The following is a 25,360-nucleotide window of genomic DNA, read 5'->3' on the forward strand; positions in this document are numbered from 1 at the left end:
CCAAAAAAGAGCTCAAAAGTCCTTAGGGAAAGAAAAGCAAATGTTGGCAGGCAGTTGGAAGCACAGAGAGCATTAGGAAGTGATAAGGTGCCAGGGACATGGGGAGGACCTGAGGGCATCTACTCAACAGTTATCCCTAAATTATATTATTTGTGTCTAAGACTTCAAGTATCACTTACCTGATGATAGCTCCATTACAGACACTGTCTTTAAATTCAACCAAGAGACTAGCTCCCCTGGCCCAGTTATCATATAAAAAAATAAGTTAAAATATCAACACTGACTCTTCAGAAGGCCTGGAATCCAGTTTCTATGAAGGTTTTAGGAATGGCAATCTGTTTTGGGTGAGTGGTGCGAGGAGATTTGCTATTGCACAGTAAGTATACTATAGTTGCTTATATTGTTTATTTTTTATGTGTCATATTTGCATTACAGGTATTCTATATTTACTTAGATTGTTGTTTAGTTGTTTTGGGGATTTTTTGAAGTAATTTTGATGGAATTAGTAGAGAATGGTTAAATATGGTTCACATGCACAGTGCCACACTGCTGAAACCTTTCATTCCCAGTCAACTCCACTGCACTTGCTGGATTTTGCTAGACTCTTGGTTCTACACTCCTTGGAAGCTCTGTCTGGATCCTGCAGGTTTGGAGCCCATTCGGACTTAGCTTCTAGTTCCTGGCACAAAGTCCTTGGTTAAGTCCTTGCTGTTAAGGTTTTGATGCCTCTGTTATCTCTAGTAATAAACTCCTTATTCCCCCTGCCCTGTACAAATCCATAAATGGTTTAGATATCCTAAAAATAAAAAGTTAGAGGAGGACAAAAGAAGAGGAATGATGCGGGGAAAGGACGAAGACCATCTACTCTGGGTTCCTAACTCTCTATAAACCTCCAGATCCATATTATCAAAACTTTTCTTTTAGACATTTCCAATTTAGTGGTACTTTCTATCTCAAAACTTCAACAATTCCAATAAGGGCATGTCTATCAAAAGGCCTTTACAAGAATGTTCAAACAGCTTTAGTAATAACAGCCCAAAACCAGAGTAAAGTGAATAAATTAATTGTGCTATATTCATACAATGGAAAACTACATAATTAAAAAAAAAGAATGAACTACAGCTACACCACCACAACTACATGGGACACTATCACAGCATAATGATGAGTGAAGGAAGCTGGGCACAAAAGAGTGTGCCCATATATTCTGCATGATTTCATTTACATGATGTTCAAGAACAGGGAAAACTAAGTTTAAAGTTATAGAAGTCAGAATAAAAGCTACCTCTTGGCACGATCAGTAGTAATTGATTGAAAACAGTCATGAAGGATGACTGTCTGGGATGCTGGAAATGTTGATATCTTAATCTGGGTGATGCCTATAAAAGTGTATATATACTTAAAAATCCATCAAGCCGTACCCTTAAGATTTGTGCAGTTTATTCTACATAAGTTACATACATTTGTGTGTATATGTCTGTGTGGGCATTACCTCAATTTTTAGAAAGGTAGTGATAACCATCAGAGACAGGAGGAGAATGAGGAGCCTCCAGGGTTACAGAAGTCAAAGGGAAAACATGGTATAGTATTCCAAAAAGGTATACTATACACAACCATATAAATACTACAGAAGAAAAGATCAAAAGGGAAGATCAAGAAGTAGTCATCTTATTAAGAAGAGTGGAAGTTATAATTATTTTTGAGACAGCAACAGGAGAAGTCAAATTACTAAGAGTTTACTAGATAGAAGCAGGAAGAGATGACCTTCAAGAAGTAATGGAAAAGAAAGATGGTATGTAGTTTAGGGGAAAGAAGGTCTAAAGGAAAAATTTGGGGATAGGGGGTTAAGATATGATAAAAAAAATCTTAATATATATTTGAGAGCCAGTGGATTAAAAATAATTAAAAATTAAAGAGATGAAATACTTAGTGGACTAGGCACAAGGGTACCACTATAGCCCATAGGCCAGATCCAGAGCACTGCCTGTTTTATAAATGAAGATTTAGTAAACCACAGCCTCCTCCCATGTTTTCACGTATTGTCTAAGGCTGCCTTTGTCCTAAAAAAATAGGACTGAAGAGTTGCAATAGAAACCGTTTGAACTATTATAGAAGAGTTTACTGACCCCTGAACAAGGGTCCTGTAGGGACTAGAAGAAGATAGAATTAACTGAAGTAGAGAGGTTAGCCCTGGGAAAAGGGTAGAAAATGTGTGATTGTGCCAACAGAGAGTAAAAGAGCTAGAGAGGGATATAAAAAATTAATCCTATTCCATGCCAGGGAATGAGCAGCACAGTGAGTACTCATAAATAAATCAGAATGGTTTTGGGCCCCTAGGAAGTAAGTCAATGATAATAATATTAACAACTACTACTGATGCTTCTACAACTATGGCAATGACTAATACCATCATACTGCTGCTGAACATTACCATCTGGAAATTCTCAAATGCAACTGCAAACTCCGAATATTCAAACCAAACTCATAATCTTGGCATCTTACGCTCCCTCAATCCCTAGCAATTCCATCCTCAAGTACTGTTTTCCTTATCTTCTGAATATCTCTGGAACTCATCTACTTGTTTCAATCCCCTTCACCTCCACATCTAGTCCTAGACACCATTAAGCTCTCATTCGGACTACTGTATTAATCTCCTGCCATCATTTTCTACAATGCAAATTCCAAAATACAATTTTGATCACAAATGTTTCATGTTACTCTCCCATTTCCCTTCCCCCAACCAGCCTTTGATGGCTTTTAAATGCTATTTGATGAAATCTAAAGGCCCATTCTTAACCAAAAAAGACCTTTCCCAAAAAGGCCTGTGGTATTAATCAGTTTAGCTAAGCTAACAATATTTCCTAGAAATCCCTTCCTTACATGGTTTCAGGTTAGAGTAGGCCACAAGAGAAATCTGCATGCAATTTTGAAGGCAGAGGTAAAGCTGCAGCTTTATGCTCTGAAGGTCAATATAGGGCACCATGCACTGCTGCAGCTTGTACATGTTGACCTTGATCTGTTTGCTCCCCTTATTTGACAGAGGGCAGCGTCTGAGCCTCCAGCTCTGGCCAGATCTTCTTCAGACTCTCCGGATCCTGGCACATCTAGCCTCCCTGGGGCAGGTACGTGTGAAGTTCCATGGTAAAAAAATGCCAGCTCTTCTTGGAGGTCACCCACATTGTCAAGATTGGAGGGGGCAAGAGTCAGGTACAGGCTCCAGTTCATTCTTGTGGGTTCTAATTTGTCCTAGTGGATTCTAGCTCATGTCCAGTTGTTCCTTCTGACTGCCAGCCACACTGACCCACCACTGGATGCAGATACAAGCCCTCTGTAGACTTCTGACCTCCCTAGCAATAAACATCTTAATTCCATATCACTCTTAATAGTTCCACTTCCCTGCTGGAACTCCGAACAGAAACAGTGCCTATTAATTTCCTGTCTTTCCAGCCTGATTCTGAGCCACCATTCCTTTTACTCTGTCTCGTAACCACTGCATATTCCCACTACACAGACTGTACGCACGCTATTCTTTCTGACTAGAATCCGCCCTCATCTGTTCCTGGCCTTTGACTAGTTAGAGCCCATCTTTCCTGACATTACCCTCAGAGCGCTGGGTACCTTTATTTCAGAGCACTTATAGTAATTAGACATTGATTTTTAATGAAATCTATGTCTCTCACTGGCCTATAAACTTGCCAAGAATAGGGACTATATTTGATTCTGCTCACAGGTGTATCCCAAAAGCACCTAGGAGAGCACCTGGGACATCGTGGGCACTTGACAAATATTTGTTAAATGAGTGAATGAATGAATATTTGCCCGGTGCCAAGCACAACATTAAACACTTTATGTAGATTATTTCACGTAACATCTACAAACCCTAAGACTGGCAATGTTATCATTCCCATTTTACAGATAAGTGGATGAAGTTACATTGCCATAAATGGTGAGACTGGTATCCTGCCACTTGCGCGAAGAAATGTTTTACTTTGGCATTCACACTCTAAATTCTTTTACCCTTCATAATGCTATTTAATAATGCTATTTCATAACAGCCAACTTAATAGGGCTGTTTTTTCACTTGATGAATGAAGAAGCTGAGATTTAAGAAATTAGTTGATTTGCCTAAGGCCATGTTAGGTACTAGCTAATGCTGGAACCCAGGTTCAACATCAAGTTCATTGCTTTCTTAAAAACTTGATTTCTCTACCTCTCTGCAGCCAAGCCCCAAATTTGGCTCTATACTGCTATCCATATTCAGATTCACCAAGTCTCTCCTACCATGACTGACCTCTACTGTAAACTCTCTATGAGCACTATCTTCTTCTCAAAAATCAATAAAGTTGATTTTTGACATAGCACAGCACCTTAAACAACACACAGTTGGTATGCTAATGACCATCAATGCCATGGCTTGTTTTTCATTAGCATCATTTTAACACATCTTAAGCCCTTTAATAAAAGGATATCTAGAAAGGAAAAAAATGCATAGCGTGCCATATTTATACAGAAAAGTTTTTCAAAAGGTTGTGGTTAATTTTTTATAAGGAAATGGAAGAAAGAAGAAATGAGAATTAAAATTGGAAGAATGCCAGAGATTGTGCTCCATAAAAATCTATTTCAGGAATACATGTGAAAAATTCTGCCAGTTTTTATGCAAAGTTAACCCTCAAAATTCCTAGTTACAAACTTATATAATCTTAAAGGGTGAAAAAGAAAATCACCTACCACTTTTTTGTTTCAAGTTTTTGGCACAGAGCAAATGACTTTTATGATCTTCTAATGTATGCAGCCTCATTTAACACTACATGCCCAGCTATTAGTGTCAACAGTCAATGTGGCTAGAGCAGACTGGCAGACAGCATCACTGATTCATCCCAGGCAAAAACAGGCTGCAGTATCTATAATTCTGATGATGTCCAAAGAGGGTAAAGAATTGGTCATAAGCCAAGTATTTCCTCTTGGAGCACAATCAGAAGGAATGGAAGTAAACAAAACTCAGAGTTTGCTACATTTGAATTTCAACTTAAAACGTGGTTCTTTCAGTCCAGAAAAAGGGTCAGTGAAAGGAAGTGCAAGAAATAATTTGCAAAGCCAAAGTGTAGTCCCAAGACTGGACAATTTAGGTATGTTTTTAGAATACAGCAATGTTTTCCTTATTCATTTAATTCCATTGACAAGAGTTATATGACTATTTCGCCTATACTATGCTAAATATTTAGTTTGTATTTTGAATATAATTCCTCCCGGTCACCTATAATCAAGCAATGAATTTCCTGTTTTCCTCAATTTAGTCCATTCGGTTTTACATAACATCTATCTCACCCACCAAATACGTAATTAAACATCACAGAGTTAAAATAATAGAACTTTATCTATTACGGAATCTGAGGCAGCTGCTAAGTAGACCATCAGGATAAAAATGATGCAGATACCAGTCAGAAAGGGAGACAGAGTTACAAATGTGCCCAGGAGACTATATGAACCAGAAAAGCTTTTCTTTTTCATCTTCCTAGTCCACTTAACTGTCTCCTCGCAAACAAGAACCCACAAATTAGAGGACTCGCATTAACAAAGGGTCCCTAAAACAGAACCATATCTAAAACTCAAATGGGACATAAATTATAGTCATAGAAAAGAAGGAAGGAAGGAAAGTATAGAAGAAAGAAAGGAGGGAGGGAGAGAGGTTGGGAGGGAAAAAGGAAGGAAATCACTTTTAATTACCCTATAGAATAGCATATGAAGATTTTATATATTATAAAGAAGAAATGCTCTTTGCCAAAAATCAAACATTCATCTAGTTTTCCTATGAGAAACTACTAATGTCAACCATAGAAGCAAGACTAATAAATAAGTGGCAAAATCTAATATTTAAAACTTAAATATTTTTATAATTGATTTTTGTAACTCATTTTATAACTCATTTTTTAAAGATCAATTTAAGTCGAAATTATACCAGAAGGTGTTCCAATAAAGGAAGATGTGTTTTGGTATTTAGAGGAAATGTAAATATGAATTATAGTTTATTATATTATTATAACATACAATATAATACAACATGTTAATAATATTAATTATTATATAATGTTATATTATTTATGTATTATAAGTAAATGGGCATTTATTTAAACATGAAACCTCTAATCTGGCAGTGATGAAAATAGAAATTTGTGGTATGAAAGGTATTTAGCTATATTATTATCAAATTAGTTATATATCATTTCAAGACAATTATGGGGCTAGGATATAAACTTGACTCTAATTTATTCATTAGTTTCACATATATTAAAAGTACCTAATTGACTCCAAACCTAAGACTATGACCTTTACACTAAATTAGTTTGGACAGGAAATATCTGGGCCCTTCTTTCTCTTGTGAGCACTTGAAACAGAAAGACCATACTCTAGTTTCGGCTGCCTGCAGACAGCACAGTGAACCTCGGTTAGTCCGAGGCTTTTATGATGTGGAAAATGTGTACACATTGTAGGACTTGCTTAAGGCAAATTCTCAAGGGATTACTAATGAAAGAAAATTCTACTAGACCAAAGACTCAAAATATTTTAAAAAATCAAACACCCATTACATTGTTCTGATAGTTGACTTTAAGAAACTGCTAATGAAGTATGCCAACCCTCTGGAATGCTCAGCAATTACTACAAACTAATTTTACTACTCTGCTCAAAAAAGTCTAGGGCCTAATTCAACTTTTACTAAGTGAGAATTTATCAAACCCCAACTTTTTTTTTCTTTCCCTTGATAGAGACTTGACTGATGGTTTAAAACACACTCTAGAAAAAGAATATATTAAGAGAGGTTAAGGTGGTAGCTCTGCCTCTTGTATTTGTAAATAAGACTGCACTAGCTGAAATGGACACTTGGAGCCACATTTCATGCCAGAAGTTTGGAACTTCCATCACCCACTCTTCTGAGTACTGGAATAAATGCAAAATTGATTTTGGAGGAAGTTTTAAAATGCGTCTAGGCATTCCTTTACCCTACTTTAGTGCAGAGGTGCTCTGGCCTTCTTTTTTGATACATATATTTAGGAAACTCCTATTACTCAGCCCCGTAGACTCTCAAAGCACAAGATTCTTTACTTGACTGAAAACAAATAATAGCAGGTAATTTCCAGGAAATCTCAAGTAAGAAAATAAGTATGAAGAAATTCTTAAAACATGCAAAACCTTACTTCTTTGAGACACTGTAACATCACACACACCCACACAGAACTGCTTTAAGAAGAACAGTTATAATTTATTGAGCACACACTGTGATCTTTACTTACATCACAATGCTCTCAAGGCAAATATTCTTCTCATTTGTTAAAGAAGAAAATAATCAGATCTTGAGAGGTTATTTCTCTCAAAAACACAGAGCCGTACCATGGGCCTATATTAAGGGATACTATAAAAAAAATACCCCAACAAACATTGCTGAATCTCACTATAACAATGCTGAGGACATTTTGCATTACACTACACTGCATCCACATTAAAAGAAATTATAGCAGAAATTTCACTCTGGATTCTATACAGGAACAACTTTGTTCCTCTTAGGCAATTGGTTTGTTTTCTCATGGATGAGCTTTTCCATTAATCATTAAACTTTTTGTGTTTTCCTCTTTGCCTGGAAGATAGAAAAATCAGTATTAAATGTGGGACCAGCTCTAATAAATATGCAGGATTTCGGAAAACAGATTTTGTAAGCTATGTCTCCCCTAGCTCATGTCATTGTATCTTTTTCTCACTGATATTCTCAGATTCTTTTTTATCTCATCTTGAATATCCATACTAATACAAACTACATATCTGCAACGCTATCTACCAAAATCTTCTAAAAACTCACGAGTTGTATATTTCACTATATATAAATTATACCTCAACAAGTACTGGGGAAAAGTACAAAAGAAAAGCCATTTACAATAATCAAAATCAAAGGACAGTAATACAAATATTTTTTGTACTCTCTTAGAGTTAAATCTTGATAAAATATTCTAAATTACTTCATCCTTCATACTTAATAGTAAAACACTGAATAATTTTCCTCTAAGATTGGAAACAAGGAAAGGCAAGGATGTCTACTCTCACCATTCTAACTTGGCACAATACTCGAAGTTCTAGACATTGTAATAAGGCAAGAAAAACAAATTAAAGGCATATGCATTGGAAAGAAAGAAATAAAACTGGCATATGCATTGGAAAAAAAGAAAGAAATGACATTATCACCAGTGCATAAAAAAAAAAAAAACTCATTATTGTCTACAAAAAAAAAACTCAAAGGATCTATATAATCTTAGATCCAAAATGTGAATTCAGTAAGGTTTCAAGATATAAGCTAAACACACAAACTTTTGTATAATGACAACAAAAACATGGAAACAAATTTAAAATGAAATATTATTTATAGTTACTCAAAAGAAAATACAAAAAAAACAAAATATTTCAGATTTGCAAGATCTGAAAGTTCTTTAGGTCTGTTTCACCACAATGTGAATAATTTAACACTTCTGAGCTGTATACTTAAAAATGGTTAAAGGTGTAAATTTCATGTATATATCTTTTATCACAGTAAAAAAATTATATAAACAATAACCAATGCTACAAAATATTAACTTTAAGAAAAAGTTGCATTTGTATAATACGTACAAAATGCCAGAGATCACCCAAATAACTACATAAATCACAATATTTTTATACTACTCTGAAAAAAGTTATTGCTTTTTTCTTCCAGAAAACATAATAATCACTTTAATATTAGCAGAATATGTAGTTATATCAAGGAGGTTAGACTACCATTAGGTAATTTTAGTTGCAGATATAAATCTCTATATTCATAGATATTGCTGAGTATACGTGCTTAATTTTGTTTCTAATAGAGGCTACATTTTAGGACCTTCAATCCCTCCTATGTTTATTATTCTGGTTCCTTATGGGCTCTGAAAACAAAATTCACAGATACACTTCCAAGCACATTATGGAAGTAAATATGCCATACTATAACTAATGAAGAACATACTTGACCTTTAATTCCTTATTCAAGGATGAAAATAGCTCTTGACATATGTACTGGGATAAATTTTTAAAAGAGAAAATACCTCCTATTCCAAAATGACAACCCCCTAACATATGTAGCAGCGAACTTTACTTTCTGCCAAAAATGCTCTTTTGGCAATGATTTTTGACAACTGAAAAAGCTTTTCCACATATATACAGTCCACTTGATTTTAAGAATCCCTGATGCCTCCGTAAAGCTTTCTTTAATATTTAAAATGTCTATTTGCCTTTAATTTCTGCAGAAAGTTCCAGAAATAACTTGTTTCAATTTTCCAAAAATAATGTGTTGAAATGTGTATTTATTGAACAAGGGGGAAGTAGATGTGGATGAAAAGTAGATGTCAGAGATTGGGAAAAGTATTCAATAAATTTGACAAGTTACTTTTTCAAGTACCCTAAAAGAACTAAAATCAGCAAAACTAATAAATTAATAAAGGGTACCCTCTTGTTAATACATAATAGCAAATACTAGCTTCTAGTGTCAAAATTAGTTTCTAAAAATGGCAGCTGTAGACCAATTTCTAATCCTACTTTGATTCCTCATGAAAATTTTGCCTGTTTTCTTCTCCCCAAACCCGGCCCCACCCTCTTTCCGGCTTGATTTTTCACACTGTTAAAATGGAGAAAATAATATCGCCATCCTTTAGGATTCTAGATTGAGAGATGCTAAGTAACTAAATATTATCATCTTGGATGTGATCAAACCTAAAGCTAAATGAAAATGCCTCCATCTGGTTTCACATACAGTAAGCTGATTATAGAAAATGTTCAATTTCTCTTTCTTTTCCATAGAGTAACTAGCATATATTTGTTGGGTAACTGCAGACTGACTGATTCTAAATATAAACTAAAATGTGTGCTAAAATCATTGTCTTGATTTTTTAGCAATCACTATGAACGTCACATACTGTTACAGATTTTATTTATTAAGTACCTTGAAAACATGAATTTTAAATAATAGTGATGACAAAATTACACGTAAAAATTTTTCCATCAAATTCAATGATTCAAAGTATATCCACATTTGTTGACTTTTCCTACCATACTCTCCATGTATGACTACTCATATCACAAAGCCAGTGAAACGTAGTATTAGGACCACATCAATTAAAGCAGATTTTACACAAATAAATTTTAAGTGGGCCACTTCTCTTACAAAAGAAAGATGGTACTACCTTAAATGAGATGTGTATCTAAGCAGCCCTAAAATTCTAAAATCTTAAAATCAAACAGAAAGCCTTGAAATAATCTTGAAGCTGCTGCCTCGATTACTGCTGATCCATCTTCCAAATCTACAAATGCCCAATTTACTTTCAAAAGTCAGCTTTGCTGCAAATACACTAATGGAAGAGAGAGGAAAACTTTTATAAAAACAGCTACTGCCATCTTGTTGAATTAGATTTGGCACCAGTTCAGACTTTGCAAAGTAGTGGGTAAAAGAGAGAAATGTTCAAAATAATCCTTTGTCAAACATAATGTCCCATTTCACTGGGCTAAGCAAAGGAACAAAATAACACAAAAGTCTGAAAGCTTGGGTGTCACAACCAATTTAGAAAAATCAAGCAATGTGGAAAATTCAGCATACTCAGTGGACTAAGGATATCATCAATTTCAAAAGAAAGGAGTTCTCAGAGATCTTTAGGTCAGCCCCAGAAGAGACCTAGTGACCATTCAACCACCTAACACTAAATCTTCAAAGGAGTCAAGGAAACATAGGCCAACCACTTGTTTGCAAGTTAAAAATAAAAGTAAAAAGAGAAAAATTTATTTATCATTTCCAGAGCCTAACAATCCCAGTACCTTGGCTTTGTCGGCAGATAAATGTTAAATGGGAACTAACATAAGAAATAGTGGAGAATAAATAGGCAAACCTATTTAAAGTTTTTAACTTTAATTTAGCCCTAGGGAAACTGTTGGCTAAGCCTAGTTCACCTTTGACAAATAATGCCTGAAAAGAATAGAAATAGTTTTACCACCTTCTAAAAGCTTAAGCAAAAAGTTTTAAAGAATAGGTCCCAACTAAGCACAGGGAAAATTCTGCCCAAAACATTCTGGTTACCTCAATGTCCAGCCTCCACCAGAAACCATCTATCAGATCCTGCGAAGGGGCACCTCTTCTTGGTTTGTAATGCAAGGGTTCAGTTTTCACTGTTTCTTTTCAGGTTTCAGAGGACTGCATAAGAACCTGCCTCTCTGCTGCCTCCTTGTGCCCTCAAGACATATTCATGTCCCCTGCCTCACCTTCCACTTGTCCTTAGGGAGTTAACAGCCTCCCTGCCTCAGTAGCTTCCCAAAGAGGGTGGGGGTGGGACAAGGATGAAGCTCAGGTGAGATCCTGGGACTTGGCCAATGTGCTTGTCTAAGGAGGTCATATGTCCCTACAACTGGTAGAGGAAACTGAGGCACTGCTTCTTTCCTCCATGAGGGAAATTTCCTCCAATGGAGGATATTGAGAACAAGCAGAGGAGAGCCTGGAGGGGACAGTGGGAATGTTATTTGTCTTCAGTAGCTGCTGTTCTCAAAGGCCATCTCTGGCAATGTACATGGAGGATGGGAGTGGTGTCTTCAGTGTCCACCACATACTCTTGTACCTGTAACCAGGGCTTCTGCTCAGAACTGGGAGGTCTGGAACACCTGCCCTCACCTATGTGGATTCTCCAAATTAGAGTGCATGAGTGAGTTCATGTGTTTTGCTAGCAGATAGAGGAAAATAGAAGCAGCTGAAGTTTGAAATAGATAGATGTCCTCCAGGCGGTGGAGGTGGAGACGGTTGGGGGGGCATGTGGCACAAATACAAGATTAGGACCAGAAAGTAGTCTATCACATACATCCCTTCTCTGACTATAAACTCTTGCTCATTCTCACCAAACCTGTTCTCCAACTTTATTTATATCTTCTCTCCTCAGTGGCCCTAACTGTCTGCCTTTCTCCCAGCCCCCAGGATTTAAGGAGTCTTTCTCCTCAAAAGAAGAGGTGGCCTGAAAGAATAATCTGAGGAGCCAGACAGGATTGAATGTTATTATTAACATGCAAATATCTTATATTTAATATGTAACTGTTCCAAAGAGAACACACAGAATTCAGGAGAGTTTCAAAACTTACATAAAATAGCCAAACTAAGCAGCACAAGAAAAAAAATTTTTTTGCAACTATGTGTAGTAATGAATGTTAAGTAGACTTATTGTGGTAATCATTTCATAATATATACAAATATTCGAATAATTATGTTGTACATCTGAAATAGACAGCAAATCACAAGACTAGATATATTAGAATGTTGCTCAGTTTTAGTTAAAATTATTAAATTAGCCTTTGCTAAGAGCCAGAGCTGCACTGGAATGTAGTCATGTCCTGGGGCAGGTAGGCCTGCTTATAAAGCAAGCTTCAGAGGTTATACTCTGCTTAAGATAACAGAAGAATGTAAACTGTTAAATATGAAATGTATAGCTCTGTTCTTTCCTTTCTGCTCTTAAGATAATGTCACTGACCCACAATCCCAAGATGTCCTACAGGCCTCTCTTTCTGTTGGAAAAGTCATAATCACGTAAACCTAGTCATAATCACGTAAACCTGAACAGGATGCCACCAGGAGCTGAATAAATCAGACTGCTAAAGCTTGCATCAGAACTGACCAATCAATATAGCCCATGACCCTAAACCCCTTACTCATGATTACTCATGATTTTTGCTCTATAAAACCTCTTGTCTGTAAACCATCGAGGAGTGAGCTCTTGAGCGTTGGCTTCCCGTTCTACCGGGTAGCACCATTCACAATAAAATAGCCAATCTTTCTCCACTGAAAAGTCCAGTATCAGTTCTCATTGTCTCACTGCACAAGCGGGTGGGTACAGACTCTCTGTTGACTCACTCGGTTTTACCTGCAACTAATGTTATATGTCAATTATATCTCAATAAGAAATGTCAAACTAATAACTCGTATCTTTTAAACAAGAAATTTTATTTTTGAGACTCTATCCTAAGGAACTAATTTCCAAAATATAGAAAAGAGCCATGAGCAAGCATGTTCATCACAGTGTTGTTTATTACTATCAATAATATAGTGATGATGAGCAATGATTAGGAATCAACCTAGTGGAAAATTATGTAGGGATTTTAAATGTTCACTGTTCAATTGTAATTAAGTGAAAATTAATATTATAAAATTTAATGTAAAAATATATAAAAAGTAATATATATAGTATGATTAAAACTGCAAGAAAAAAAGGTGGAAGAAACATCAAAATATTAAGAGTGGTTAACTTTAGTTAGTAAGATTATGGTGATTTTCTTTCTTTTTATAGTCTTATAATTTCCAAATTGTTCATAATTCTGTAATGGAGAGGGAAAGCTTTTAAAAAGGCAAACTTCTTTGGAAGAGGACACGTTTTACTTGCATAAAAAAACTTTTTCTGCGTTTAGTTGAAAACTAATCCTTTTAATATGAGTACCCAGGAAATATGCCATTTTCTGGAAGGGCGCTTGGAGCAAGAAATATGGAGAATGGGAGCAAAGCCAGCCAAAGAGAAATTTGGCCTACTTAGAAACCTAGTTCCCTATGATTACCAGCTAAAGAGCAGATTTCACTGCCTGATATTCCAGGTTCTTCATAATTTGTTACTGTGTATCCAAACGGTATATGTGCACGTCTTAGCTGAACCTGTTTGTCTGGCTTTCTCTTTGCCTATGGAAATCCTTCCCATCTTTCAGAGTTATTTAATTCCCTTCCTTCGAAGAAGGCTTTCCCGAACTTCTGATGACCCCAGCCTTTACTATTTCTCCTTCTTATTAAGGTATTATATAACACCTTAAGTTTGCATCACCTTTTTCTGGTATTAATCCAATTCTAATTATCTTGTTAATTACGCATGTGTAAGTAAATGTCTCTATAGCTAGACTAAGTTCTTTGAAGACAAGGATTTAGATGGTCTATAGACAATATTTATTAGACAATGGACAAATAGAGAGAGAGAGAGAGAGAGAGAGAGAGGAGAAAGAAACACGGAGACAGTGAAAATGCAGTTCTAAAGCCAAGTTGGTATTAATTTCACACTCTCAGTGATGTTATCTAAATAAAATATGTTGCCTGTTTTAAAATGTTCCTACTGTCCTTCCATCCCTAGGCCATGTACTTTCCTTTAAAAAACAGAAATAGCAGTGATGTTCTTTTTGCTTACTCATTCATACCAATTCTGCTGTCCTTTTTGGGATTAAACAGATTGGACTGCAAGATGCCTCACCAAGATTCACAATATAGTCTACAGCCATATAAAGAACAAAAAGAAATGACCTCCTAGGAATCAAACTTAAGACTCATCACAAGATCATACTTCTCTTATGGTCTTGTCTGAATAACAACTATGAATTTGTGCCTCCATTTTATGGCCTTATTTAGGCACTGGGCTTTAGTCTATCAATGTCCCCATTAATTTAAAAAAGATTCTCCAATGCAAATGGTTCAATACTTTAGAAACAGTGAGCTACAATGACTATGTTCCTGTCTGCCATCAAATTCTATTCCAGCACTTAAAGATAATGAGCACTTGTACTATAGCAACCTGTCTCCTGAGACATTAACAAGAGTTATGTATCTTAAGAGAAAATACATAAATCATAAATGAAAACAAATCAAATGACCAAGAAAGGGACAAAGAAAAACCTATCTTCCATTATTTTTGCAGAAGGAGCACACAAGGTCCCTATAATTGTTGACTCTGAAGGACGGCAAAAACAAATCAATTCACTTTCCTACTCCACAGAACTACATTTTGCTATAACACACATATTTTTGTAAGAGTCCATGCTTGTTCAGAATCCACCACTTACTAACTGGGTGATTTTGAACTTTCTTTGTATTTCAGTTCCTTAGTCTGTAAAATGGAATTATCATCTGCTATAGCAAATCACAGAATCATAAGAAAGAGAATAACATTATCAGTCTGGGTTTATCTGTTACCTTATAATGGGGTGACACACCCAACAAAAAACAGTTCAATCACACACTCCATGAACTAGATAACTGTTCTTACAGTTATCCTAAAGTTTTAAAAAGAAAGATACCCAGATTTTTTTTAACTTTCCTTATTGGTTTCTCCAACATTTGAAAATCCACCATATATCACTGCCAAAAATGTGTTGAACATCTCCTGTTATGACCTAACAGTGTTGTCCAGATATTATCTTTTGGCATATGCTTCCTAAGAAAATGTTTTTTGTTTTCACATAATTCAAAGCATGTTCTTACTTTCATACTAAAAGAACAATAATTCCACATACAGGAAGTTTACAGGTTGTTGTTGCTGTTGTTTAAGATTACTCCCATGAAAATTAATTCTATGGTCAATAGATCATATATATGAACACTTAGCTAAACTTCTTAATACAGTGAAAGATCCATGGGCTTTAGGGTCAGGGAGATTTGTATTCAAATACCTGTTCTGTGACCTAGAGCACATAATTTAAATTCCCTGCTCCTCATTTTCCACATTTGGTTCTGAGTTGCTGTGATGATATAATGAAATAATATATATAAGTGCCTAGACTCTGAAATAATTATTTCCTACCTTAAATCTTTTTCTCCTATGCCAGGACCTATCAAACGAACCCTGGATACAAGACAACTTTGATACAGCATCCTTCTTATACATTAGTAGGGGAATGCCATGCGATGTAAAATTAAGTGGATGATGGCATGAATTAGATATACAATATAGCAAGAAGTAGAGAAACAGATATATCGACAACGGCCCTAGACTTGACTTGCATGCTTGAAAGAGACACTAATCTGACACACTTTGAAGATCGCACCGCATATTCATGGGAGGTTCAAACCAGGATGTGTGAAAAGGACAGAATTTCAGAACAAACCGGCAGGGAGCTTCCTTGTTCACCCCACCCGACCCCACCCGCCCGGGTGGTTCTGGAGCCTAGAAACTGGGGTGAGAGCACAAGTGACCTCGTCCTCCTCCCTCCCCCATTCTGCCCAAACCTCTGGGTCACAAATGGTGCTGAATCATTAGCCTAACAGCAGCAGCTCCCTGTTCTGCCGCTCCCGAGGGGGACAGGGTCCCCAGAGCAGAGACCGTCCCAGGGGGTGGCCGAGACCTCAGGGACCTGGGGGCGTAAAGGGGATTCGGGGAGGTTCAGGGCTTCAGGTACTCACTCCCGTGCGGAACCCCAGCCCCGGTCCTCGCCTCCCCGCTGCAGGCAGCTCCAGCGCGTCCGGGTTTCCCACGGGCGGCCACTCCCGGGCCGCAGTCTGAGCTGGTGGTTTGGTGCTCCCCTCCGCTCGCCCACCGCCAGTGCAGCCACCACCAGGGCTCCGGCGCTCGACCCCGAGCAGCTGGAGCAGCTGGAGCAGCTGTCGCTGCTGAAAGGGGTGGTGGCTACCCACGGGCTAGACCATTCATGGGCTGCGACCGGGGGTGCGCGACGTGCGGCGCGGAGCTGAGGCCGAGGGCGTGTCGGGGCGGCGACGGTTGGGAGGAACCAAGGACCAGGGGATTCCTAAGCCCCTTCTGCGCGGGGAGGTCTTGGGGGCAGCGGGGACCGTCAGGCGAGCGGCTTCCTTTCCTGGCTGTTTACAGAAAACAGTCTTTTGGCTTTTCCGAGCACCACCACCCCCCTCCCCCTGGTTTGCCTTGGTCCCGCTCGGGTCTCCTTTAGAACGCGGCAAACAGAGGACCTAGCAACTGGGGAAACTGGGCGGTGTCGCCTGGGCGGTGTTCCCTCCTAAGAAGATGCGAAAGGAGGTGGCCTGAGCCTTGTTCGTGTCACCTCTTGTTCCAGCATGGGATCTATGGTACCAGTTCATGGTGCACATATTACCGCAAAACAGAGCTGGGCATCTTGAGTCCCTGAAGGGGTTCCTCAAATCTTTTATCCTAGCATCTTTGTGTAACAAAGAATAAAAGGGTATCCAAGGCCGCTTGAAAGTTAGAAAATAAAATCAAGTAGATCCCCATCCTTTGTAGAAATTAGGAAATGAGGGATAGTTTTGAATCACAGTGTTACTGAAAACATTGAACCACAGTATTGAAATGAAGATTTAGGAAACATATACAGACCTATAAAAGATTATTAAGGAAATCTTATACAGATCTATAAAAGATTATTAAGGAAATTTTTAAAATATTTGAGGGTCATGGTAACCATTTTAGAGATTAGTGTCTTGGGAATGGGGAGGGAAGCATGTCCTTATATGAAATGAACTTTATAGACCCCGACGGAGAAGTTCTCACAGTCATCCCTTGAATTTTTGTGAAAGCACTTTTGTGGTCCTTGGCCCAAGCTGTCGCAGAAAAATCAGACCTGCAAGAAACCAAGCACCACTCAGAGTTGGAGAACTCAGGTTTATTACACTGGAGGTCTCAGAAGAGCTAGGCCTCTGAAGATCTGGGCCCCAAGCTCAGGGATAACCTTACTTTTATAAGGCTTATCTGCAAACAAGCAAAAGGGGATACATCTGTTATCTAGACAGAACAAGCAAAGGCAATAAATCTGTTATCTAGATAGAACAAGCAAAGGGGAGTCTTCAGTTGATCTCGAGGTCACCCTGCCTAGCAGCCTATTCAGCAAGCGTGTCTACAGAAGCAGAACAGAGAGCTGATTACAAGGTTAGCCATTTGAGTGGAAAATTCCTCTTCAAAGCTACACAGGTTCATTCTAGACCATGATGGAGAAGGAGATAAACATATAGTTTTCATTATAGAACAGAAAGGGGAAAAAAAGACAAATTGGTAATATTGTTGCCAGATCATTTTTTATGTAGAGAAACTGGACTCAGAGTTATTTGTGCTGGATTCACATCTCCGATTACGAGTGGCAAAGTAGGCATCGTAACCTGGAGTTTTTAACTAGTGGCTTCCCATTAGAAAGCCTCCAGGAAATATACACTAAGCCTTATCACGTCCATGATTGGCACTTGAATGTTTATCCTTCGTTTGTGAAAACTAGGTTTCGTGGTGGAGAAAGAGGCCGTTAAGTATCCAAGGTGGACATCACCCTTCGGTTAGGAATAGGGATCAGAAAGAAGAGGCTAGACTTCACCCAGAGCTAGCCTAGAAACATCAATGTCAGAAATGCACTGTTAGGGTCATTTAAGGGTGAGGCAGTACTCTTCATTACATTTTTATTAATCATTTTTTACTATCATTTATACTATATTGTACTTTATACTACACTTAAACTGTTATTACTATATTATACTTTATACTATTATTCTTCCAATCTCAGAGTTTTTAAATGAACCTAATGTCATATACCTTACTAGAATTTAGAGAAGTAACAGGCTCTTAACAATTTTCCCATCATCTTAAGGAAGCTTTTTGAGAAATAAGAAATAAAATTAAATCACCTTATGTTGTGCCATTGTTATTATGTCAACTCTTTAAAGATTCACACATCAGTACCAGCGCAACAGAAATCCCCAGAGCTCCGTGTTGCTGAGGAGTCTGGGCACTAGATCCCCAGGGAAGCCTGGCAGCTGAGATTCAGAGCCAGGATGGCCTCGGCCTCAGAAATATGTGATTCTTCTCTACATGCACAGTTGTTCACTTTCAAAGGAGACAACAAAGGAACAGAATTGGAGTAAACAGATGCCTTTTGAATTAGTATTCTCTGTCTGGTTGACAGGGGTATAAAAAAAGAGGATAGGTGGTCTACCTGAGACACTGTGGTTTAGTACCTTATCAGCTGTAAACCTGATGGACTGGTGACATCGCTAGCCATCTGTTTATATAAGTCGATGTTACTGGAGTGTATGTTTCTGAATGGAGGACAGGAAAATTTTGTGTCAGTGGCTTTGAAAATTGTCAAAAAGCAATGCAGAGAATGGTGTGGTACCTGAAGGTCTAAGAAGTACTACTTGGGCCCTGGGAACAAAGTACAGCACGGAATTGGAGAGAGGGCCATTCTCTCACCCAGTCTACCGTAAACCTCTGTGCAGCTTTGCCACCAATACGGAAGGGCTCTGCCCAGAAAAGGCATATGCTCGTAAAGGACACTGGTGACCAGTACAGGGGCAAGATCATTGGACTAGGAGTGTAGAACAGTAGAGCATGAGTTGAAACTGTTCCTAAACACCTGGGAGACAGCTGACTGAGGATTTCCTGTCATAATAAGGGAGCCTGGATGAGGAAGATGATAGTTAAATTTAAGATAACCGTATTTAGGCAGTGATACTAAGAGTCTAATTAGGACAGCATTAAATTTATGCATTAAATTTTAGAAAATTGACATGTTTATATCAGCAAGTCATTTCATCCAAGATGATAATAGATTTTTCCATTTGTTTATATTTTGTCACATTTCTCAAGGATATTTTTATAGCTTTATTCACATATGTTCTGCACCTTTCTTATAAATTTATACCAAATTATGTTGTATCATTCGTCTTTCAAGTGAAATGTTCTTTTCATTTTCTTTTCTAGGTGCTTTTGCCTGAATGGAAAGAGATTGGTTATTTCTGTAATTTATTTTGTATTCATCCAACACACTAAATTCTCTTATTTGTTTTTTCACAAGAGTCTCGAGTTTTCTAATAAAATGGGCATATCACCAGCATCAAGAACTTTATCTCCATTATTTATACCAGTTATTGTATTTACATTTGCTAGAATCACCAATACAAGTGATTATAGTGATGCCTGTCTGATTCCTGGTTTTAAGTGAAATATTTAATTTTGCCATTTGAGATAATGCTTGTTAGTAGGCTTTTCTTTATTATATAAGTAACTTCCTTCTTCTGCTTAAGGCTACCCTTGGCATTGGTTGCTTGACCTTTATCTGATGTCTTTTCATCACCTATTGAGAAATGGTCAGGTTATTTTCCCTTTAATTTTTAATGAAATCAATATATAGATAGACTTCCTGGAATTAAACCACCCTTTTATTCCTCTAGTACAGCCTGTTTTGTCATGCTGTATTACTCTTTAGATTCACTTCTCTACTATATCCTCTGATATATTATGTAAACATTTGATATTTATAGTCATAGGTGAAATTAGCCTGCACTTTTCATTGTTATTGTTGAATTCCTTCTTTGGCTTTGGTATTTGAGGTAGTCTGGATTCATAAAATTAACTCAAGAAATTTCTATCTTTTTCTAAGACCCGCAATAGTTTAAACAACACTGGAATTATCCTTTAATGGTTAGATTAAAATTTCAACTGTGAATCTATCTCTGCCTGCTGCCTTTTTCAATAGGAAATCATTAATCACTTCTCCAATCTCTTCTATACTAATTGGTCTATTCAAGTTTTCACTAATTCTGTGTCATTTGTAATATATATTTTCCTAAGAAAGTATTTATTTCTTCTAGGTATTTTTTAATGCTCTTTAGAGTTGCCTTTAATATTTAATTAGAATTCTTTTAATTTCTTTCCTAACAAGATTGTTTTTTTAATTAATCAATTAATTAATTAATTTAATCGAAGAAAAGATTTAAATTTTTTCCCCCATCTAGATTGTTAATATTGCCTAATTTTGATTTCATTCTCTTTTCCTAATCAGGCTCACATGGTATTTAACTATTTTTCGGTCTTTTAAAAAATCAGTCTTTGAATTTATTATTCTTTTTTACTATTTTATCTATTTCAATAATTTCAACTTTTATAAATATTAATTGTCTCTTCAAAGTTTCTTTTGCTTTGTTTTTGTTGTTATTGTTCTTACTGGATTTATTAAGTACTTAATTCCTTTATTTTCACCTTTCTGTTTCCATAATTAAGGGCAACACATTTTTCTGAGTTCAATTTTGCTGTTTCCCATTGTTACACTTTTTGTCTGACTTCTGTTTATTCTTTCTTTTCCCTTTGAAATTTCATACAAATTAGGTCCTTTGGACCTGATTTCTATTTCCTTTTGAGGTTCACTTTTTTTGCCTTATGCTTTGAGATATTTCTTAGCACTTGATTTTTCAGACTACTGGTTCAGATTTCAATGGAGACTACCCTCTCCTTCAGTTCTTCTCCTGAATTTTTTATTTTGGAAACTGTGTTTTCAATTTCAGAAAGAATTTTTTATGCTGGTCTTTAATCTTTCTTAGTTCAAGATGTCACTGTCTCCTCTATCAGCAGTCTATCAGTGGTATGTTCGTTCTGATGACTGCTATCGGATGGGTTATTTTCCCATACCGACTCATTGGAGCTCAGATGTTAAATAACAGAAATCTCACAGACCATAAAAGATGAAGCTATATCTACCTACGGTGGCCTATAATTTAAAGCGGAGGCTGCCAGATTCTTTTGTTGTCTTGAAAGAAACCCTTCTACTGTCAGGTCTCCCGCTGCTCCCACAGCCTGAAGAGCAGGGAGACCCAGGCTTTCTGCACAGCTCTTTCTTGAAGTTGTGAGGGCAAGAAGATCTGAGCCAATATTGTCTTCTGTCTGGAGATTCCCAGCATTGTGAATACAAAACAATAATATATGGGACCTTCATGACAAAGATGGGTTTAATTTCATTTAATTTGGGGGTTATTGCTGCTTGCTCATCTTCCTAATTTCAGCTGAACCCATTTTGAGGACAGTAACTTAGCACAGGCATCAGCAATCCCAGCAAACTGGGGAGAAGTGGCACCAGAGATAGCAACAGACTGATTTCTTGGAAGCTCAAGCAAAGAGGATGGAAATGGCAATTGCTCTATGATAACTGGGTGTCCTAATTTATTGGGCAACTCTTCACTGGCCGCATTTACCTCCCTGAAATAACTGAGGAAGATGCTGAGTGGAACTCAAGGTACCTCAAGAGAAGGTAGGAAAAGAACCTAGAAAAGATGAGAGGGAAAAGCAGGAATACTAACTTGTATTTATTGTGTCTCCTTTTTTATCCACAGCTGCTGAAGTTTAAGGAAACACAATTTTATAATCAGTGTGATGGAAAAGGAAACTGAGTCATAGGATCATTTGCCAGAGTCACATTAAAAATTAAAGATTGGTCCAAGGACCAAAGTCTAGTCCACCTGGCTTATAACCCATAATGCCATTCCTCTTTCACTTAGAGAAGGAATGATTCAAAGTAAAGCAGATAAAAAATAAAAACCTTCAAATATTTGTCATACTGATTATGGTTCTATGATTTTATAATTAGATTTGAGAGACTACAACCTTGTCAGGCTCTCAAGCAAAGAGAGTAATCTATAGTCTCGTTCAAGATTCCCATACAGGAATGATGAGTTTTAGAGAAGGAACATGGTCCTTCCTACTCAATTTAACCCCATTTCTTCACTCTGTTAAGGATGTGGTTTTCTGTTTGCTTCTCCTAATGACAGATGCCTTTCTTTTTATAATTATAATTTGCACATCTGGTTATTTTAAGATGACTATAACATTTCTGGTTGATAATTATGGTAAATCAATGTTTTAATAACAGGATTTCAGTGTATCAAGTTTATCTTCAGAATTGTAAACAATTCAACCTAAATTCATCTAAGAAGAGACTAGCCTGGTAGAGTATTATAAGAGAGCTAATAATGATAGCTATTTTTTATCGAACTTTCAGTAAGTAAAATGCACTATACTAAGCACTTCATTTAATTCTCATTTAAAACCTGTGAAGAGACCATATTATTCCCATCTTATAAATGAGGAAACTGAAATTTTAATAAATAATTTTAGTAAATAACTTTCCTAGTGTTAGAAAGTTAGAAACTGCCGAAGTGGAACTTAAAACTAAGTTTGCCTAAATCTAGGTCTTCCTGATTCCTGGGCTCCACCTTACTTGCTTCACTTTAAGGCCTATTTAAGAGAAGCCAACATATTTCATCCCATTTGTGGACCCAAGTATCTCAGACACAGAACATTTTATTACCAGCTCCATTCGTCAAGAAAACCCATTCCATCAGCCAAGGAAATAATACAAAATTAAACTTGCAAACCTTTTGGCCTACACGCTCAGATAGCAAGAAGAGTAATTTCCTTAAAAGTACAAGGAATAAAAATCTGACTCATGAAAAATAAATTTATCAAATATATTTCTGTACTGCCTCTGACCTGCCTTTTTGCCTTGTCACTGCCAAGACTAATAGATCCAATAATACTCTCAAAATATAGAAAGTATTGAAATTTACCTAATTATACAAAGATAAAAAAGTATTTTTGATAATATACAGAGCATTTACCTTCCAAAGGTTATGCTATCTTTTTTCCTTAAAGTATCATATACTAATCCACATGATGATTTTGCATTTTCAGTGAGCAAAAATAAGTTCCCTCATATTATTGTCTACTCTTCCCTTATACTCACTGCCAAAACAAAATAAATTAGCATTTTAGGTGCTTATTGTTATCTAAATATTTAAGAATAATACCGAGAACACAGAAGCAAGCAAAAACAGACTCAAATATGTCACAAAAATTTATAATTTAATTAATAAAGCATTCCTTATTTTGCAGTCATTTGCCTATAATTCCAATAAGAACATTGCCTTGCACATAACATATAATCAGTAAATATTTGCTGAACAAATGAATGAAATCTTGATTATAGCAGATTAAATCAGTAAGCCTACAACATATGTAGGCATAGTGGAAAATTGTTTTTCTTGCCTGCCCAGAATCCATTCATCCTATTCCAGTGATATAACATTTATTCTGGTGCATTCCTATCATCTATGTGTATTGGATAACCAAGGTGTCTTCATAAAACCAAAGATAAGCATAAAGACTAAAGCGACCAATCTCACATTTTCCCAAGATTTTGAATCTTGAGAACCTAAGACAGTTAAAATTCATTCCTTCCAGTAAAGGTACCTTAACAAAATCATCAAGTAGTCCTTATTGCCTGGATCCTTAGAATAGTCCCAGTTCTTGTCTAATTTCAGCTTGGTTCATTACTTTATCTGTGGATTTTGTTAATTCCTCAGTATCAATATAAGGTGATTTTCTGCTTAAATTAACCAGAACTAATTTCTACTCCTTAAAATGGAAGAATACAATACTTCAGCTTCCACTTAGGATGTACAAAGTTGTAAAGATTATCACACTAAACCTAGAAATGAGGGGGGAAAAAAGGAAGTAATCTACAAAATCATAACTTTCCTGGAGCATTTCAGGGAGCTGAGATCACAAGGCAACTGAATAATCTGAATTCCATGAGTTACGCTTCTTCAAAGACAAATGGAACAAATGAATCTTTTGAACTGTGGCAGAGTAGGAGAAAAACTAGTGGCCACCATACAAATGGTAAGAAAAAAATACCTAAAATTTAAAAGAATTTTAAAGACACATGTGGGCTGATACATCAGTTTAGGATAGTTGAACATCCCCCAAACGAGGGAAGATTGTACTCACCCTCAAGCTTTTTCTCACAGGCCTCCACAGGGTACTCACAGAAAGACTGGTGACAGGCAAAATCTTCCCAATTCTAATTTTTCTTAATGTCTGGCTGGCCTCCTATTTGGGGGAACAAATGATACATTGTCATCTCTGGTTTGCTGCGGTGATTATTATCTAGGAGAATAAAGCTTTCCATCCTCAACATGTAGTGTAACTGATGACCTGAAGATACAAGGTTTTTAGTAGGTAGAAGCTCTTATCATTTTTTGTTTTTTCTTTGAGTAGTTTTTAAATTCATCTTTGAAGTAATTCAGATCTTGCTCCAGTTGTACTGTATTTTTCAGTTTTCTTTTCTAATTCTGAGCAGCCACTTTATCTAACTCTCTTATGTATATCTCATATTTATCTCATATTAATGCAAGCTGTTTTATTAAATTGCTCCTTTGACATCCTTTTATTGAGTAATTAATGGGGACATTAATTATTTATTCTACAGGGAAAGGAACATGGAGAGCTTTTGCCCTTTGTTAATCTCTTGTGAGATGAGATTATAGGAAGTTCAAATGTTTATATTTTGTGAGTGAGTTCATTATGACAGGACTTATAGGCAGTTCTTTTTCATTTGTTTGTTTATATTTTGGCATCACTACTGGAGTGCTTTGCCCCAAGATCATGAAAGTCCCCAGAAGATTTGACTGCTGTGTCTGAGGACCACTCAGTGATCCTTCCAGGGCCTCTGTCTGTCTCTTCCATTTCAGATTTGCTGAAGCCATGTGCTGCATCTCCACAGATAGAGGAGTCCCCCGAGAGTTCTTGCCGTGCCATGCCCTGCTCTGAATTATGTTCAATGAAATGCCAAGTTTCAGTCATCAAATTACTCTGTTTTGAGGGAGCAGTTTTCATTGCAAACTTATATAAAGTGATAGATCAGTAATAGCAATATTCGTGATGATATCAATGTCAATATCATTTAGCAGTTTAGAAAGAGATTAGCTGAAAGTAGCTAAGGAAGGGATGCTATTGTTTATACTGAGCTG

At 36.7% G+C, this 25,360-nt stretch overlaps 1 protein-coding gene and 1 pseudogene across 4 annotated transcripts in view; both read right to left on the minus strand.

Annotated features, from left to right (window-relative positions):
* TTLL7 (tubulin tyrosine ligase like 7) overlaps positions 1-16,436 on the minus strand; it is a 119,102-nt gene extending 102,666 nt beyond the window's left edge. For 3 of the 4 annotated variants that reach the window (XM_039838685.1, XM_039838686.1, XM_039838684.1), the window contains exon 1: positions 16,214-16,436. The gene's annotated coding sequence lies outside the window, so the exon portion shown is untranslated. The remainder of the gene's footprint in view (positions 1-16,213) is intronic. The other variant, XM_039838683.1, reaches the window with a different exon arrangement.
* A 1,562-nt stretch (positions 16,437-17,998) lies between these two features.
* LOC120583141 (nuclear factor erythroid 2-related factor 2-like) lies at positions 17,999-25,105 on the minus strand (annotated as a pseudogene).
* Between the last annotated feature and the right edge of the window lie 255 nt (positions 25,106-25,360).

This window comes from Pteropus medius, unplaced genomic scaffold (assembly GCF_902729225.1).
Source record: "Pteropus medius unplaced genomic scaffold, Ma_sr-lr_union100, whole genome shotgun sequence".
NCBI lineage: Eukaryota > Metazoa > Chordata > Mammalia > Chiroptera > Pteropodidae > Pteropus > Pteropus medius.